Genomic DNA, 17,213 nt, shown 5'->3' with positions numbered 1-17,213 from the left:
GAAGCCTGAATTTACTTTGCTGTAGCTTGTCTGTTCCATAGTGAAACTGCTTTAAGAAAACTGATAGGAGTTACCCAGCTTGCCAAACAGGACTTGGCTATTTGCCAATGAGTGATTTCTGTGAGGTCTGGCTTCTCTAAATATACAGTGCACATAAGTTTCTTAAGTTTTGTCTTTTAATTGAATGCAAATGTAAAGTGCAGCTCTGTTATTGTAGCCCACTGCTGGTGTGGGCAGCAATTCTCTCATTGGGAAAATCCTGGAATTCAACAACTGTCTTCCTGAATTCTGTGTGCTGCATTCCAGTAGTCTGTGGATTGTTAAGTGTATTTTCTGTAGAGCAAATGATTTACCTAAGTGTGATTCAGTTGTGAAGAACGTATTTTGGGTAGAATGTACTCTGTGTCATTAACTTGGCACTCTGTCTTAAGTACTGGAACATGAGAGTAATTATTTGAAATGAAAAAAATTGTTTTCTAAAGTGCTGGCACTCAGTGTCAAAGTGTGAGCTGGATACTTTAAGAGACTCAATATCCTTATGCAGTATGAAGCAAGGGAGTGTATTAAGAGTGATAATTATGGAGAGGTGTTCTTTCTGGGTTTTTTTCTTTTCTTTACATCAAGCTTTAGAAAAAGATTTGGTTTAATTTCTTGGTGTGTTTGATTGTGACAACAGCTGATGTCTAATTCCTGAAAGCTAACTGCAGACTCTCTGCTCCACTAAAACTCTTTAGATGCCATTTTGAGCTTCTGTCTTTCAACACATTTGTAATCCCATGGCAACAGAAGAAACCCTGAGCCATAAGGAGGGTGGGCAAAGAGCTGTCATAGCCTGGAAACACTGGGAACCTCTGGTCCGTGAGGAGAAATACTGTGCAAATTTAAAGGCACAATATGTTGCTTTCTGATGGCTAACCATCCAGTTCTGCCAAATGTGGAACCAGGTTTGAGTGGAGAACATTGTTTTCACCCATGTTACAGAAAACCATCATGCAGGAAGTAATTTTCTAAAATTATTTTTAAGAAACAATAAAGTTTTGAAATTGGTCAATTGGGTAATTAGTGGTTAGTCATATAAATGCTTCTGAGCAACATCCCTGACTTAATTGAATGTGCATAAATTATTGTGGATTCTGCACAAGTTTATTTGGTTTTAGTAAATGTATAAAATTTTACTATATGAGAGCTGTGGGTTTTGAGTACCATTCTGGATAAATTAGAATAGGTCAGTACAGAAACCCATGATCACAAAAAAAGAGAAAGGGAAGAAAGCTATAGGCAAAAAAACCCCAAAACTTGCTGGAAGTCTCAGGTTCATATCCTAAATCTCACATTAACATTCAAGTAAAAACTTTATATTTCCTCAGTCTTCCTAAGGCAGGTTTTTTTGTTATTAAACCTCTGTCAGCTTGTTCTGCAGAAAATGCAAGGGTGGATAGGGTAATAAATTACACTGCAGATGAGTAACTTTGTCAACTTGTTAAAGACCATGTGAGACAAGATTCATAAATACAGCTTAATGCTAAGTGAGCATTGTAATGGAAGCAAAGAATACAGGTTATTTTCTGGCATGAGTATATATGTATGGTGACCAAAAGACATCAAGTCTTTGGGGAGATTGAATTTATGATTCAGTGGGTTGAAGGAAGGGGCAGTAGAGTAGAACATTGGAGGCTGGGAGTGATCTGCCTTTGTAAACAGCATAAACAAGATCATGATGCCTTGTTTCAATTTGCCTGCTTCAGGAAAGAAATTCAAAATGTCTTCCCTTTAGGGCAGGGAGGGGGATAGTTCAACAACTGTAAAATGTGCCCTTAAATCAATCAGATAAAATTTTATGTGTGACTCAAGATGATTTGGGCTTTACTGAAAGACCATTCTTGAATCATTTGTTGGCTGTCCTTCAAGACTACAGACAAACATGCAATTGTCAGATACCTCACCTGGCATGCAAGAATATTTGCCTGGAGTGCAACAGTGTGAGTGGTGTCTACTTCGTCTCTTTGTAATTCTTCCTGGTGGTATATCTGCCAACAGGTAACTTGTGTCCATTATTTTTCAAAGTGAAATTGCTGTGTAAAAGCTCAACTCCTGAAAGTAGTCATGTGGCAATCAGTTTTTAGGCCGTGTGCTGGAAGCGGTAGCAATTTGAACACCAGTGACTTGGCAGCTGTTGTGTGGCTCTTTCAGATAAGGCAGCTCTAGCAAAGCCATTGCTGCCCAACTGACTTTTTGTACTGATTAATGCTATGGAAATTAGAGGAAAATGATTGCTCATATCCCACATGTGCTTTAGAAGGTTACTATGACAAATTACAGCTTCTCCCAAGAGTGGTGGTAATGCAATGTTTTTTCTGGCTGCAGTTAGTACAAGCACTCGCTCAACAGTTAGTTTAATGTAGTCTCCCTTGGTTGGGAACAAACTGATCTGTGACTAGAAAAAGCAGATCATATACAGCATATATACTTAAAAGGCAAAAACCACACTTTTGTTTTGTGCATTGCTCTTGAAGACTTCCTAGTTGTCAAAAACTGAGAGTAGCTATTTTTACTGTAATAAAGCTCTCCCCCTGGAAATATTACAATGGATTATAGAGGCAAATTGGTTTTCTAGTATTGAAGTAAACTTAAATGTTTGAATAAATGCTGTCTTCATCTGAGAAAGACTAGATGATTTTCAAACACAAAGCAGTTACTTCCAATTTTGAATTGGGGTTAGTTAATTATTAAATTGATTATTGATTTTTATTTCCATTGCAAACTTCCGCAATATTTTCTCAAACGGTCACAGATAGGAAGTTGAAGATAGCAAACTATGATGGCCAAACTTGAGGTGAAATATAAGCTGACTACCATTTTAGTATTTATAATATTTAGTATTTTATAAAATCCTCTTCTAGCTTTTCTCCAGGTAAAGGATTTGCTATGAAGAGTTCTGCAATTTAGCTTAGCAACCAGAGTCTGGAAGTGGGAATGAACTTCTGTAACAGCATGGGATATATGGTCTTTAACAAACACCTTTGCTTTGGGCTAACATCCCTTTAGTGCGTGAAAAAAAACAATGAAGGGTTTTTCATTTTAGAGCATTAACATTGCAGAGTATACTCTTGGGTTTCCTGTCACTGTGTTGCCTGTTTCACCTAGCACAATCTGTTCAGAGCACCTAGGGCTCTTCCAGAGGCACATAAGAGTACAGAGTGGGGAAAATAAGTTATATCTTGAAACACTTTTGGGTTAAATGTCCAGAAGCCTGAAGACATACAGTCCCAAATACTATATTGTGGTCTATTCAGCCAGTTTACAATGAAAGGGAAGACTCCGTGGGAGGCAGTGGGAAGTGGATAGAGTCCTCATGAGGAATATTTTCACTCGCGAGTGACTTGAATTGCAAAGTCACAGGGCAGGGCTCTTCCTGTGGTGATTATTTTGTGTTATTTACTAAAAATGAAGGCAGAGCTAGTTGTGGACTGCCACACACTGAAGTTTTGACTTATGGGCAGAGACAGCCTGGGTAGTTCTTCAGGTCCTACTCTCTTCAAAAAGTGATGCATAAAGAAATCCACTATAATCTACCATAAAGTGACTCATCACTCATGACAAATTTGTTGATGACTGGTTAATAGTAATAGTCATCAGTTATTACTATAAAATTTGAAAGCATTTAAATTCTGAAGGATTATTGCCCCTCTGCTTTTCTTTGTTCCTGCTCATGAACTTCCACCTTGAGTAAATTCTTCATTTTATCACACCTTGCATATTTATATGGTTCCATTTGCTGCAGTTAGAGGGAATAAGGATGCTAACTTACCCTTGGAGGTAGAAACTAAGTTCCATTAATTCCTATAAGTTTTAAGATAACCCATTTGCTGGGCTGTCTTAACACAAATCTCAGCTAACACTGCTCTTCAAAGTCCCTGGATATTTTTGGCCTGGGCTCTTGGGGATGGGAGCAGATGGCTACAGCAGAACAACAGATGTTTTTTCAGATGTTAAAGTAGGGCTACACTGAAGTGGGAGTTTGACCAAAATACAACAAATGTGATCTAAACCCCAACCTTGAGAGGAGGGGCTGGCAGAGTGGGCTGTCACAGAGCAAGTGGTCCAGGCTGCATAAAGGTATTTCTAAGTCTTTGTCTCTCAGCATGGCCTTTCTCAAACACCAAAGATATGATGCTGGAGCTGCAGTTCCTGGGAAGCAAAATGAATGAAAGGCAGTGCCTCAAAGGCAAGCCCATTCAAACCCAAGAACTGTGCTTCTAAAGCAGGGCCTGGCTCCATTCTGGTCTCTTGGCTTGTCTTTCCAGTTCCCTGAGCCCAGGGGAGCAGGGAGGTAAGGTTGTTCCCAAGCATGCTTAACAGCTCAGCAGCATCTCCTAAGCATCCTTCTCCAAATGCCTGCACTGGCTTTTTGCCACAAGCTTGTAATAACACAGCTGTACCTGATTAGGTTCTGGAAAAAAACGTGTCTGTAGTTTACTATTGCCTTTGTTTTCTTCATAAAACAACATACATATTTATGCATACTCCTATTCTTTACTTATTACTGAGCCTGAAAGTTAATCCTGTGGAAAAACCAACATGGTATTGTAGAAAGTCATTCAGTATTAAGAACTGATTTGTCAAGTTCAGGAAGGCAAAGCACCGGTCAGCCATGGCAGGGAGCTGTTGTAACAATCCATTGGGCAAGCACATTCAGAAATTATACTTTTTGCAAGTGAAGTGAGTGACAACCTTTGACTCTTTTAATGGGGTAAGAGCCAGGCTATTGTTACAATTCTAGGTGCCTTTTTAGCACTAGCATTGAACAAACACAGCAAAAGGTGAATTTCCTGAGGGGTTTCTCTTGGTGTGGGAGGACTAAGACTGTAGTCTTTAGATGTGAATAAAGTTGTTTGGCTTGCTTGCATGGTTGTGGAAGGAGCTAGTGGCTCACTTGCCGAACAGGTTGAGATGGTGCTTCAGCTTACACCTGTCAAAATGTTTACATGCTCTTTTTTGTCTCCTTTATCCCAGACTTTATCTTCAGACATGAACAAAGCTAAGAGAAAATGTGACTTGCTCAAAAAGTGGTACTTGCATTAGAAGGGAAACAGAGAAGGGACACTTGCTTGTCATGATAGAATACTTAAGGTGAAATTTCTTGTTCCTGAAAATACCAGACCATGAGGCTACAGAGCTAACTTGCATCATATGTGAACACTGCATTCAGTTTCCAAGAATTAACAAACACTCCTGAAGCTGGTAATCAGGCTGGAGAGACAAGGGTTTTGTGGAATCTTTGCTAGTCTCTTTGTGGTCTTGAAATTGATTTGGGATTCAACAAAATGAAAGCAGAAACAGAATCAAAGAATATGCTGAGTTGGAAGGGACCCAAGAGAACCATTGAGTTTGACTCCTGGCCCTGCACTGGACCATCCCTTGCAAGGATCTCTCTAAAAAAGTAAAGACATCTTGCAAATGTATAACTATAATAAGATTTACTTTCTTACTTATCTGACCAGGCTGTAGAAGATTGATTTCTCTCTTTTCTGTCAGGGGACTGAAAGATTCACAATAAAACTGTGGTGAGAGAGGAATATAGTAGGTTTTCTGACAGATTCCCAGCAGGATGGTCTTATAAACACTGGAAACCTGTCCAGTGGAGAAAGTTGTGCTGGGAATACTCCATTGCTTCTTTAGAGGGAGAAGCAACACTCCCTTTCTAGGTGGGGAAGGGCTTCCATCAGAGCCAGGATGAGTCTGATCAAATATCCCTTGGAGCCATTGTCCTGTCTCAGACAACAGCCAGTGTGGGATGATTAGGACATGAACATAATAAATAGGCCACGAAGAAACCATTCTTTGAGAACTTCTTAACATCCACAGTTCAGGAACATCCTGAGCCAGAGGTGGTTTTGAAACTGTTACACTTGCTCAGTAACCATCAGCAGACATAGCCTCTTTCTGTTTGTTCACAATCTCTTTTGGAAGCACGAGAAGACTAAAGTGGCAGAAAACACAGCATTTTTTACAGCCAATAGAAGCTAAGAAACATGAAGAGGAGTCTCTGGGACTCACTGGTCAAGAGATCTCTGGAGGAGGAATAAGGGTCAAGGAGAAACTATGACGGTCTTTGATGGATCCAAAATTTGCAGAGGAGTTGTGTACTCTGGGTGTGATTGTAGACTTAAAAAGTCAGTCTTTAACAACAGCCTTGTTGTTGAAGATCTTGAAACATTATTGTGGGGAGCAGGTGTCAGTGACATTCTCCAAAGCCTCTACTTTTTATTAGATCAAGACAACAAACTGAAACATGAGCAGTGTGAGGAACAGAGTTCCTGCCCAACCATCATGTTTTTAGCTGGCTGGCTTGCTGGCATGTGCTCCTTGCTGAGGTGTAAGCAGAACCAATACAGGGGTTTTGCTGGTGTGGGGCAACAAGCATAATTCTTCTGGCAGATGTGTATGTTCACAATGTTGTCTGTTGTGAGGATTCAGCTGTCTGAGCTGTGCTGCCCTGGAAAAGACTGGGAGAAATTGCTACAGTGTCTGTCACTTGCTATCCACATGACTTTTCCATCTTTTTAAATTAGATTAGAAGATCACTCTGCCTAGGACTTGTCCTAATGTCTTATTTGGTTGACAATATATATTCCACTCTCTCTCTTTATATCCCATTTCTGGGATATACTTTTCTAATTACATCAGACACTGGCTATATACCTTAATTTTTAAGGCTCTCTGCTATTCATTCCCACCCTATTAATTCTCTTTCATTGTTAATGAGGCACTGACTCCTGTCTCTGATCTCTATGGCTGACTTAAATATCTTTCAGAAAAGTTCCTCCATGCTTCCTTACCATGCTGCTTGTCCAGTTTCGAGGCACTTTATGTGAACATTCTCAAGGATATCAATTCACCCTTCTGTTTCCTCTGCAGAGCCCCAGTTCCCCACCCTGGCATCTCCAGCCACACTACCTTCCTTTTGTGTTTGCTTCCCAGCCTGTCAGGCTCAGACTTCTGCCTCAGCTCTTCCCTGGGCAGTGCACCACAGCCATCCAGCAGGAGAAAGAAGCAGAGATTCCCCCCCCCAACCTCTGCCTCCCCCCAATGAGTTTTTAACCTCACATTTAGTGGCAGGTGCCAGTGCAGCACCAGCTCCTGCAGTCTTATTTTGGGCTGCAAGTCACTGACAGAATTTTCCAACAGGCGGTTAAAAGGAAAATCATGTTCCAGGCTGAGGCCAGGCTACAGACTCACTGCCATGTGGTTTTTCATCCTGCCAGTTGGCAAAGTACTGCTGCTGAACTGCCACTTCTGTTTGTTAATACTTGGTGCAGCTTTCCTTTCCTTTGCTTTAGTTTTCTGTTTTAATTTAAGGTCAGAAGAAGAGATTTTGCTAGGTGAATTTTGTGAATTTTCTAGGTGAATTTTGTGAATTTGCTAGGTGAATGTTGCCCAAAGGCAGAAGAGAAAACAACACATGGCGAATGAAGCACAGACCTGTTTTAAGGAGCAGATATGGGAGGAAAAGCAGAAAATTGAATCCTCTATGACAAACCATGGTGAGTAAAGCAGAGAAGAAATTTTTTCTTCTAAACATGTCAATATTTTCTGATCCTTTAGAACATATGGAGCCACCATCACTACTATATGTAAAGGGCTGAAAGCTGAAAGAAAGCAATTTTGCCATCTCAGGAGTTTGACTATTTGCTAGAAGATCCTGTTCTCCTACTGTGATCACTGTAACATTCACTACATCAGAGGACCTTGGGACAAGATGCCAAACAGGCCTGAGGCATACTCTGTGGAGTTTAAGAGGTACATCTCAAAGGAGAGATTATGGAATTAGCCAAGTTCTGTGCAAATGCGGCAGAGTAAGAAAATCACCAAATTACTTAGTTTGGAAAAGACCTCTAAGACAGAGTCCAACTCCTAACCTAGCACTCTAGCACTAACATGTTCACCATGAAACTGTCTCTAAATGCCACATCCACATGTTTTTTGAATGCTTCTGGGGATGGTGATTTCACCACTTCCCTAGATATGCTGTTCCAATGCTGACCGCCCTTTCAGGGAAGAAACTTCTGCTACCAGCCTGGTCTCCTTTGGCACAACATGAGGTAATTTCCACTATTCTATCACTTTTACCTCCATTCAGGAAGTTGTAGAGAGTGATAAGGTCACTCCTGATCTTTTACTCTAGGCTAAACAGTCCCAGCTTGCTCAGCCACTCCTCATAGGACCTACTCTCTAGACCTTTCCCCAGCTCCATTGGCCCTCTCTGGATGCACTCCCACACCTCAATGTCCTTCTTGTAGTGAGGGGCCCAAGCTGGATACAGCACTCGAGGTGTGGCCTCACCAGTGCCAAGTACAGGGGCTCAATCCCTGTCCTGGTCCTGCTGGCCACACTGTTGCTGATCCAGGATGCCAGGATGGATCAGCACACTGTTCAGCCAGGATGCCATTGGCCTTTTTGGCCACCTGGACACTGCTGGATCATGTTCAGCTGTTGTCAGCCAGCACCCCCAGGTCCTTTCCTGCTGGGCAGCTTTCCAGCCACTCTTCCCCCAACCTGTAGTGCTGCTTGGGGTTGTGGTGACCCAAGTGCAGGACCCAGCACTTCACCTTGTTGAAGGTCATACAGCTGGCCTCAGCCCTCCAATCCAGCCTGTCCAGGTCCCTCTGCACAACCTTCCTACCCTCCAGCACACCAACATTCCCACACAATTTAGTACTGCCTGCAAAGTGACTGAGAGGGCACATGATCCCTTCATTTAGGTCATGGCCTCCCCAAATGTTCACAAGTGCTAGTTTTTAGTTTTACTATTCCTTTAATGTGTTTGAAAAGGAAACTAAATTTAAGTCTTAATGCTACTTAAGTGTTCCAGATGAAAAGTTTATATCCATACACTGGGTTTTCAGAATATTTATTTTCTCTACCATATTTTTATCTACCATAAAGATAGTAATTGTATTACATTCCACATATTTTCTCCTTCCTTTCTTCAAACTTAAGATTTTTGTAAGGATGGTTGAAAATTTAATCTTTTGATGAAAAATGGGATAAATAATTTCCTTTTTTTTTGTTCTCAGATAACTTTTAAATAATCTCGTCCTCTCTTCATATCACACATTTTTCCACTTCAAAATTATGTGCAGCACATATTCTCTTTTCCTCTTAGGAGTAAATAAGTACAGAGATGAACTGATTAGAATGTTATCTTTTTTTTCCCCAAATCTCAGGATGTTTTTAAAGGGAATATGAGGAAGTATAATCTCTAGATCTTATGATGAAGAACTGGTAGTGTAAACCAGGTGACTTCATTTTTTAAATACCAACAGGTAATGAGCACACAGGTTAATTTCAAAGATACTGATCTCTTGTATGTTAGTGACAATCCAGGTTGAAGCAAACAAATATTTCCAGTGTTGCTAACATTTTACCAGTACCACCAAACCCACAGAGGAACTCTTGTAAAAAGTGTCAGATCGGTATCACAGAAAGATCACAGTGACTTGATCCCTTTACTGTGTTCAACATTCAAGAATTTTTACTGAGGCACTTATCATCTGAATCCACACAGCAAATGCCTTGTGTGAATGTATTTTATGTGACTCCGATGTATGAGTTTTTTGCTCTTACTGAAAGTATTAATTCCAGTACTTCCTTGCATTAATTATAGGACTTGAATGAAAACTTCTGTCTCAAAACATTGCTTCTTTGGTGTTTGTGCCCACTTCCAGCATCCTGAATAGGCATCTTTGTGTGGGCAGAGGACATTGTCCAATGCAGTAACTGTTGCATTCTGTGGCCTTGGAAGACAGTGTAGTCCATTCAAACTCCAGGTGCTATTTTTCATTATGAGTCAAGTCATCATGAAATTATTAAGATTAGAGCTCAGAGATTGCTCCTGTAATAAAGAATGGGTTCATTGCTGATTGTATCTCCAGACTTCATAGAGTGGCAGTTTGAAAAGACTCATACCAACAGAATTTGTAATTTATGTATTTTTGACTATTTTATTAAGCCAAAGCCAAGACTCCCTTTGGATTAGCCAGACAACACTTGTCTTCAGTCTTGGTATGATCACAAAATCATAAAATGGTTGAGGCTAGAAGAAACATCCAACTCCCATGCTTAAGCAATGTCACTTGTTGTCCAAGACCATGCTCAAGTGGCTTTTTAATATATTCTTTTTTGATATGGAGATTTCACAACCTCTCTTTGACAACATCTTCTAGTGCTCAGTAAAATATTTCATGATGCTTTTTTGCCCGATTCTCTGCCCAGGACTATGGACTACATCCTGGGCTCTCAGTTGGCTCATCATCCATCCCCAGGCACAGCTCCATGCACACAAGCTGTTCTGTCACAAAGGGCAACTTCTTCTTGCCTTCTAAGCCTGTCCTTCCTAAGAGCTTGTGTTCCTCTGTTGAAGCACTCCAGCCATGACAGCCATTCCACCATGTCTCTGTGATCCCAAAAAGGTCATGGCCTGTGATGGCAGGCAGATCTCTAGCTCCTCATGGTTATTGCCAATGCTGCATGCATGTGTGCAGGCACTCCCGAGGGGCACACTGGTGTCCTGCTGGGTTTTCCCATCACAGTGCCCTGTAGGCACTCCTTGCTTCTGCATGGAAGATCAGTTGTTTGTAAGCATTTAAGGTGATCTTGCTGAACCCTATTTTGCTGATTTTGTGTTCCTCTTCATACACATTATCCCAGGGCCTTTGTTGTAATAGTGTCTGTCATGTCCTCACAGGACTGCTGGTAACTCTCTTCTTTCCCCACCATAATGCACCTAATTTTCTGTTCTATCTAGATCAGTTCTGCAGAATTGCTTGTGCCTCCTGGAAAAACATGAACAAAACCAAGTCAGGCTTATTTTAAGAATGTATGATTAGGACAGAAAATTCTAATCTGTCCTCAAATATTTATGCTCACTGGAGTTTCTCTTTCTTTCATGCTCTACAGAAAAAACCTTCACAATGTGTGCATTGGAGCTGAGTAAAGGTAGCTAGGAGGAATTGTCCTTTATCTTTGACAAAAACAAATGTTATAAAAGTCTCTTCCAAAAACCTGAATACACAATAAGCTTTCAGAGAAGAGAAATTGCTCACTATGTTCACATGTTTATTCATATTTCTCAGTAAACTCAAAGGTCATGCAGTTCTCAAATGGTCAAACAATGGGTACACCGCAATCGCTGTTTCATCGTATCTTTCCCTCTCTCTCTCCAAGCCTGAACATGCTTTCAGCTTTACTTCATGGACTAAATGAAAACATTAAGTGCATTAGGGTTAGGACTGAATACTTCTGACACACAGAATGTGGCTTTCACAGTAAACTGAGAAATGAAGAAAACTGTGACTATCCTCCACAGAAACTCATCCTTTTGGATCAAAAAAGTCAATTGTCCAAGTTCATGATAATATAATTAAACTGGTGTGTTTGGTGCAGAATGAAGGGAAATGGTACTACAGAAAGATCTAAATTTCACTCAAGAGGAGCTGAAATCTGAGTATTATAATGCTATGACAACCTGACTTGTTAATGTTTTGATCTGCAATACATTAACCTTTGTTTACTCTGCACAAACATGGTGCTGGTGAAAGATGCTCATCTTGCAACCCTGCAGAGGAAAGTGCTTTGTCTATTCAGGGAGCACATACTGTGCTCATACAGTTACTTCATCACCCTGCCACCACTGCACTGCTGCCAGGCCCCACTGTCTGCCCTGCCAAGAGGAAACCTTGGGAAAAGAGGAAGAGACATGGGAGTGCCCAGCTGGGGAAACTGATGGTGTTTTGTTAAGGTCTCCTCTGGAGTCTGAGTCACCAACTGACTTCATTCTAGCTACTGTGGCAGAGTGCTCCTTGGAAGCAGGACCATCATCTTCACTAGCAGCCATACACAGAGGGTTATGCCAGGAGCAGGATAGGAAAAAGAGCGTGTCAAGAAACTGCATAAGAGCTTGTGTAGATGAGACAAGGAAACCAAACCCCCTGGGTGCCTGAAACACTGCAGAAGTGTGGCAGGAAAATTGGAGGGGCACGTGTGCGAGTCATGTTTAACCCTGAGCACCATGAGGAAGGGAAGTAAAGAAGCTGTTAAAAAATGTTGCTGATTCAGAGGCTAGATATCTGTCAAAAATAGAAGGTAAGTTAAGAAAAGTCATTTGGGTACCAAAGAACGCAGAATTTACAGAAAGAAATAAAGTCTTTACAGTAAAAATGAATAAAAGGATGTTGGAGATAGGCTATCTGGTCAAATAAGACAATGATGTCAATGTCCACAACTGAGGAAAATATAGTTAGAATTGCCCAATTTGTGTTTAGTAAACAACAATCAAATGCACCAGGAAGCAAAATAAAACCAATAAGGCTCCAAGTGTTGGAAGGCAAAAAGCCTATACTATTCTAGATTAAATTAAATCTGAAACAGCAACAATGCAAACAAGAATAGAAGAATGAAGGTTAAAAGATCCAAGGAGTCTGCAAAAGGCAGTCAGCACACACTGACAGGGATCAGCATGCAGGACTGCACAAGGAAGCAACAAAGGCTGAAGTGACACACAGCATTTCTAAAGTGACAGTACAACTGTCACAGCAAAAATGTTTCACAGAGCCCAAATACAAGGACTGGTAATGCTAACCAAGAAACTTAGTAAATAGATTTTGTGCAACACAATAATTATTTTGAAAACATTAAAGGAAGAGCTATGTCAAGAGACTGGAACCTGTAGGCTGAAACCTAATACATATTTATCAGGCAGTGAGGTATTAATGTACATTAAGGAAAAAATGAGAAAAATGTATTCTTGTTAAACATGACTCAGAATATATTGCACAAAAAAAATTTCCCAGGCATAAATAATTTAGGTGTAAAGATAAAATCTTGGAAATGCATAGCTTTCAATTGTTTTAGAAAAGAAAATATTTATTCCATGCTTGTGAATGTGCCAGGGCTTATTAGGAGAAGGTGCACATTAGGTAGACATATACTCACAGACAGGATGATCAATGTAGAAATGTTTTAAAATGTGTTAGAAGGAAATTGCTGTGTAGCGGTATTGCCAAAAACCTACAGAACACCTACAAATGTTTCTTTGGTGCTTCAGCAGAAATGTGGAAATGAATTTGATAAAAAGAACAGCAAAGAAAAGTCTATCAAATGGCTTAATTCTGTAGTAATTATGGAAAACAAGGGTGTAAAAGTTTATTTAGGTTTAGCTGTGGGTACTAATGCAAACTAAAAATGGCTAAAATTCTATACTATTAGACTCAAAGGAATGAAGATTTAGAAATATATCAAAAAATGGGAAATGTAAAAAACCCCAGAAATACCCAAGAAAAATTTGCAAATATAACTGCAGAGACTTCGGATCTGTAGCTGAAAAATGGTCTCTATTTGCTTGCATGTGCTTGAAATTCTCTTCCAGTTTGGATTATTTTCTCAATTCGCAGCAACCGTTCAATTAAAGTACTAAATACCAAATGTAATTTTAAAAAAAGTTATAAGTAATATCCGTATGTATGTGATGCCATGCTAAATGTGATAACTGCTTTTAAATAGTACCCAATGTGATTACCATAAGTTCAAATGTTTTGCAAAATGATACAACTGTATCTAATCTCTACTGAGTGTGGAGTATCCACAACCCAATATTCCCATGGAAGAAAAAGTACAAATATTTTTAAGCAAGTGAGTTAAGCCCAAACTCTTAATTGGCATAGCTAAAAATATTTGAATTCAGGTAGTTTTCAATACAAATTTGAGAACTGAACTTCCTTACAATATAATTGGCAATATTCAAAATGTAAATATTGTGATCTGCTACTTGCAAAAAAATAAAACTGTAAATATTCTAGAAAAAAGCGGACTTGAGACAGTGGCACACAAGCTGGAAAGACTAAAGGCATTTCTAAATTTTCATCAGGTAGGTACAAAATTATTATTTAACAATATCAGGTATATAAAAGCAACAATGAAATATGAATTATTGCATAAAAAGGGGAAGGGGTGGGAAAAAGAAGTAGGAGTTTTTAAGTTAAAATACAGAACAGACTGTTAAATTTTGACATCTTTGAGGAACAGGAGTGAGCCAATCACTGCAGAGAGCAAATGGTAGGAGCTGTTTTGGAATTAATCAAATGACATTTGAAAATGCCTTGTGTAATCTTTTTTCTTATGGAAGAGAGGGTTGTAAAGATAATTGTTCCTTTCTGAAAATGGCACAATCAACCCAGATCAGCTGTTGATCTGTGGAAGTGCAAGATGTACCAGATTTCTGTCACTTATTCATTCAGTCTTAAGCACCATGTTTACCCCCTACAGTCTTTTAACTCTGTTAAAAATATACCCTTCTAATATGTTTTTTGATTCAAAGGAGAAGTTTTGGTGTGATAGATTAAAAAGTGCAGTGTTTTGTACAGAAAAATCGGGAAAACTAGAGTTTAAAATTGGACTGTATTAGTCTAACTGGTGGATTAATTGTAGCAGCTTGGTGCATGTGTTATTTCTGGCTTAATTACTCACACTTGCCCATTTTTCAGCAGAACGGTGGGAGTGAGGCACTGAGCAAACAAGATGAGGAACAAAAAATAAAGATTTTAAACTTGAATTGCGAAATGAACATTTCAGAGGGCTGAGGGTCTGTTAGAAGCTGAAGGTAAAGAAAATATGCAGTTATGGCACAGTAGTTTGATTATTTCCATTCACTATTTATCTTACTTTCTCCAGCAAATGAGATTAAAGCTCCAACAGCAGATATGAAATTTTGTGGGGAGGTTGCTTTTCAAAAATGATTAACTACATGCACACAAGAGAACAAGAACTCGTGGGCATTCCATGGGAAACCAAATCCCTGTAAGCCTCATCTGGGCAGTCGTGGCTGCAGCACTGCAAGGACGGGGGAGCTGCCATGGAGGGCATTGTGGAGGCTGCTGCAGCCCCAGGGAGCCAGTGTTCACCAGGGCTTAGAGGGGACCAGTGGTTTGTTTCCCCATGAGTGTGGGGACCTAGTGAGAAAATAGCTCAAGGATTCTTTTCAGCTGTAGATTTAGGGAAGCTGTGACTGCCACAGGTGAGCTAAATCCTCCTGAGGACCAACCATCTCAATCAAAGGAATGAGTTTAAGGAAATCTACTAAAAAGTGGTTTACACAAAGTGCAGCAAACCAGTGAAAATAATGCCAAAAAGGATTGCAGAAGAAGAAATATAGGAGTACAAAAAGCAGAAATAGAAGAACCTTAGCACTGTTATTTTGCCGGGCAGTCGGGGGGGCTCAGGCCCACAGCTCTCTGTAAGCTCCCATGTCGCCTTTAGTGCCCCCCAGACCAGCAGTGCCAGCTCCGGGGGCACCGCACGGCCGGACCTGCCTCACCAGAGCCTGCCCACAGCCACAGACCAGGGGCTCACGGTAAACCCAGCCCAGGGCCCATAGCCACAGCCTGCCCACAGCCACAGACCAGGGGCTCGCTGTAAACCCAGCCCAGGGCCCTTAGCCACAGCCTGCCCACAGCCACAGACCAGGGGCTCAATGTAAACCCAGCCCAGGGCCCATAGCCACAGCCTGCCCACAGCCACAGACCAGGGGCTCAATGTAAACCCAGCCCAGGGCCCATAGCCACAGCCTGCCCACAGCCACAGACCAGGGGCTCGCTGTAAACCCAGCCCAGGGCCCTTAGCCACAGCCTGCCCACAGCCACAGACCAGGGGCTCAATGTAAACCCAGCCCAGGGCCCTTAGCCACAGCCTGCCCACAGCCACAGACCAGGGGCTCAATGTAAACCCAGCCCAGGGCCCTTAGCCACAGCCTGCCCACAGCCACAGACCACGGGCTCAATGTAAACCCAGCCCAGGGCCCTCAGCCAGAGCCTGCCCTGGCAGGTGCTGGCCCCCAGCTCAGCCACGCCTGTGGAACACCTTGTGTTTGGGCCGATGCCCTGGCATGGCCTGTCCCCATGGCCATGATGGAGCTGAACCCAGCCCTGTGGGATGGCTTTTTATCCAGCCCTGGCCCAGGACCACGAGCCTGGTCCTGTCAGTGAGACCCAGCTGTTTTCTCTATCAGCAGGACAAGCCCTGCCATCCTGGGGATTTCCTTGGGCCCAGTGCTGCAGGAGCAGCTGCCATCCTACTCTCCATCTTGGATGCAGGAGCTTCTCCATGCACTCAGTCTTCATTCCAGGACTGCTGCCATGAGGAAGGGTTGTGGCTTTAGTCTGCAGTCACTAGTGCAAAGCTGTGCTGTGACCAACATACAAGCAGGTGAGTAGTGCATTTAATGTGACTGTTTTTATGCCAGCCAGGTTACACCTTTGCCTCATGATTGTTTTGTGGCACTTGAGTTTCCCAGCTCCCTTATACTCTCAGTTCTGCCTGTGGAAGGTAAAATCACAGAAACACAGAATATGCCAGTTTGGATCCACAAGGATCATTGAGTCCAGCTCCCAGCCCTGAACAGGGTCATCCACAAGAGTCACACCATATGCCCAAGTGTATTGTCCAAACAATGCTCTTGAACTCTGTCAGGCTTGTGCTGTGATCACTTCCCTGGGGAGCCTGTTCTAACACCCAACCATCCTCTGAGCGAACAGCCTTTTCCTAATTTCCAATCTAAACTTCCTGACACAAAGTCAAGCCATTCCCTTGGTCCTGTCACTGTTCATCACACAGAAGAGATCCATGCCTGCTCCTCTGCTTCCCCTCACAAGGAAGTTACAGACTGCAGTGAGGTCTCCCCTCAGTCTTCTCTTCTCCAGGCTGAACAGACCAAGTGACCTCAGCCAATTCTCATATGAAGGGCTTCCCCTCAAGACCCTTCATCATCACTCTTTAATAGCTTTATGTCTTTCTTATATTGTGGCACCCAAAGCTGCACACAGGACTGCAGGTGAGGCTGCACCAGTGCAGAGCAGAGCTCAAGCTGTGCTGGTAGTGTGGCTGTCTCTTAACTCCCTCCCTTCCTTTAGTTCTCTTTTGGCCCAGGCTAGATTAAAAGCCTTGATTGGTAAAATTACTACATGTACTGTATTTTAAAGACATAGATTTTGTTTTCCTACTTCTTTTTTAACTGACAGGTTACTAGTGGTTCCCAAGACAGTACAGACAGATTGCTTTACCTGAAATTCTTCCATTCCTTCTGTTAACAAGAAATTTCTTGGTTTTCCCCTCAAAAAGTAGCCAATATTCCCTAGATTAATCAGGAAAGCTTTAAATCTAAC

General features: G+C 41.5%; 1 protein-coding gene and 1 long non-coding RNA gene across 3 annotated transcripts in view; one reads left to right on the top strand and one right to left on the bottom strand.

Moving 5' to 3' along the window:
* Window positions 1–9,977: 9,977 nt before the first annotated feature.
* Window positions 9,978–15,321, bottom strand: LOC135303185 (uncharacterized). Its single transcript, XR_010364676.1, has 2 exons — window positions 15,236–15,321; window positions 9,978–10,835 (listed from the first exon to the last, which is right to left on the bottom strand). It is a non-coding gene; the product is annotated as an uncharacterized LOC135303185 (long non-coding RNA).
* Window positions 15,322–16,060: 739 nt separating this feature from the next.
* LOC135303182 (carbohydrate sulfotransferase 8-like) overlaps window positions 16,061–17,213 on the top strand; it is a 35,210-nt gene continuing 34,057 nt past the window's right edge. For both annotated transcript variants that reach the window (XM_064424665.1, XM_064424667.1), the window contains exon 1: window positions 16,061–16,257. The gene's annotated coding sequence lies outside the window, so the exon portion shown is untranslated. The remainder of the gene's footprint in view (window positions 16,258–17,213) is intronic.

The sequence above is a fragment of the Passer domesticus genome, chromosome 6, assembly GCF_036417665.1.
Source record: "Passer domesticus isolate bPasDom1 chromosome 6, bPasDom1.hap1, whole genome shotgun sequence".
In the NCBI taxonomy this organism is placed as follows: Eukaryota; Metazoa; Chordata; class Aves; order Passeriformes; family Passeridae; genus Passer; species Passer domesticus.
This window is presented reverse-complemented; position numbering and strand designations above follow the sequence as displayed.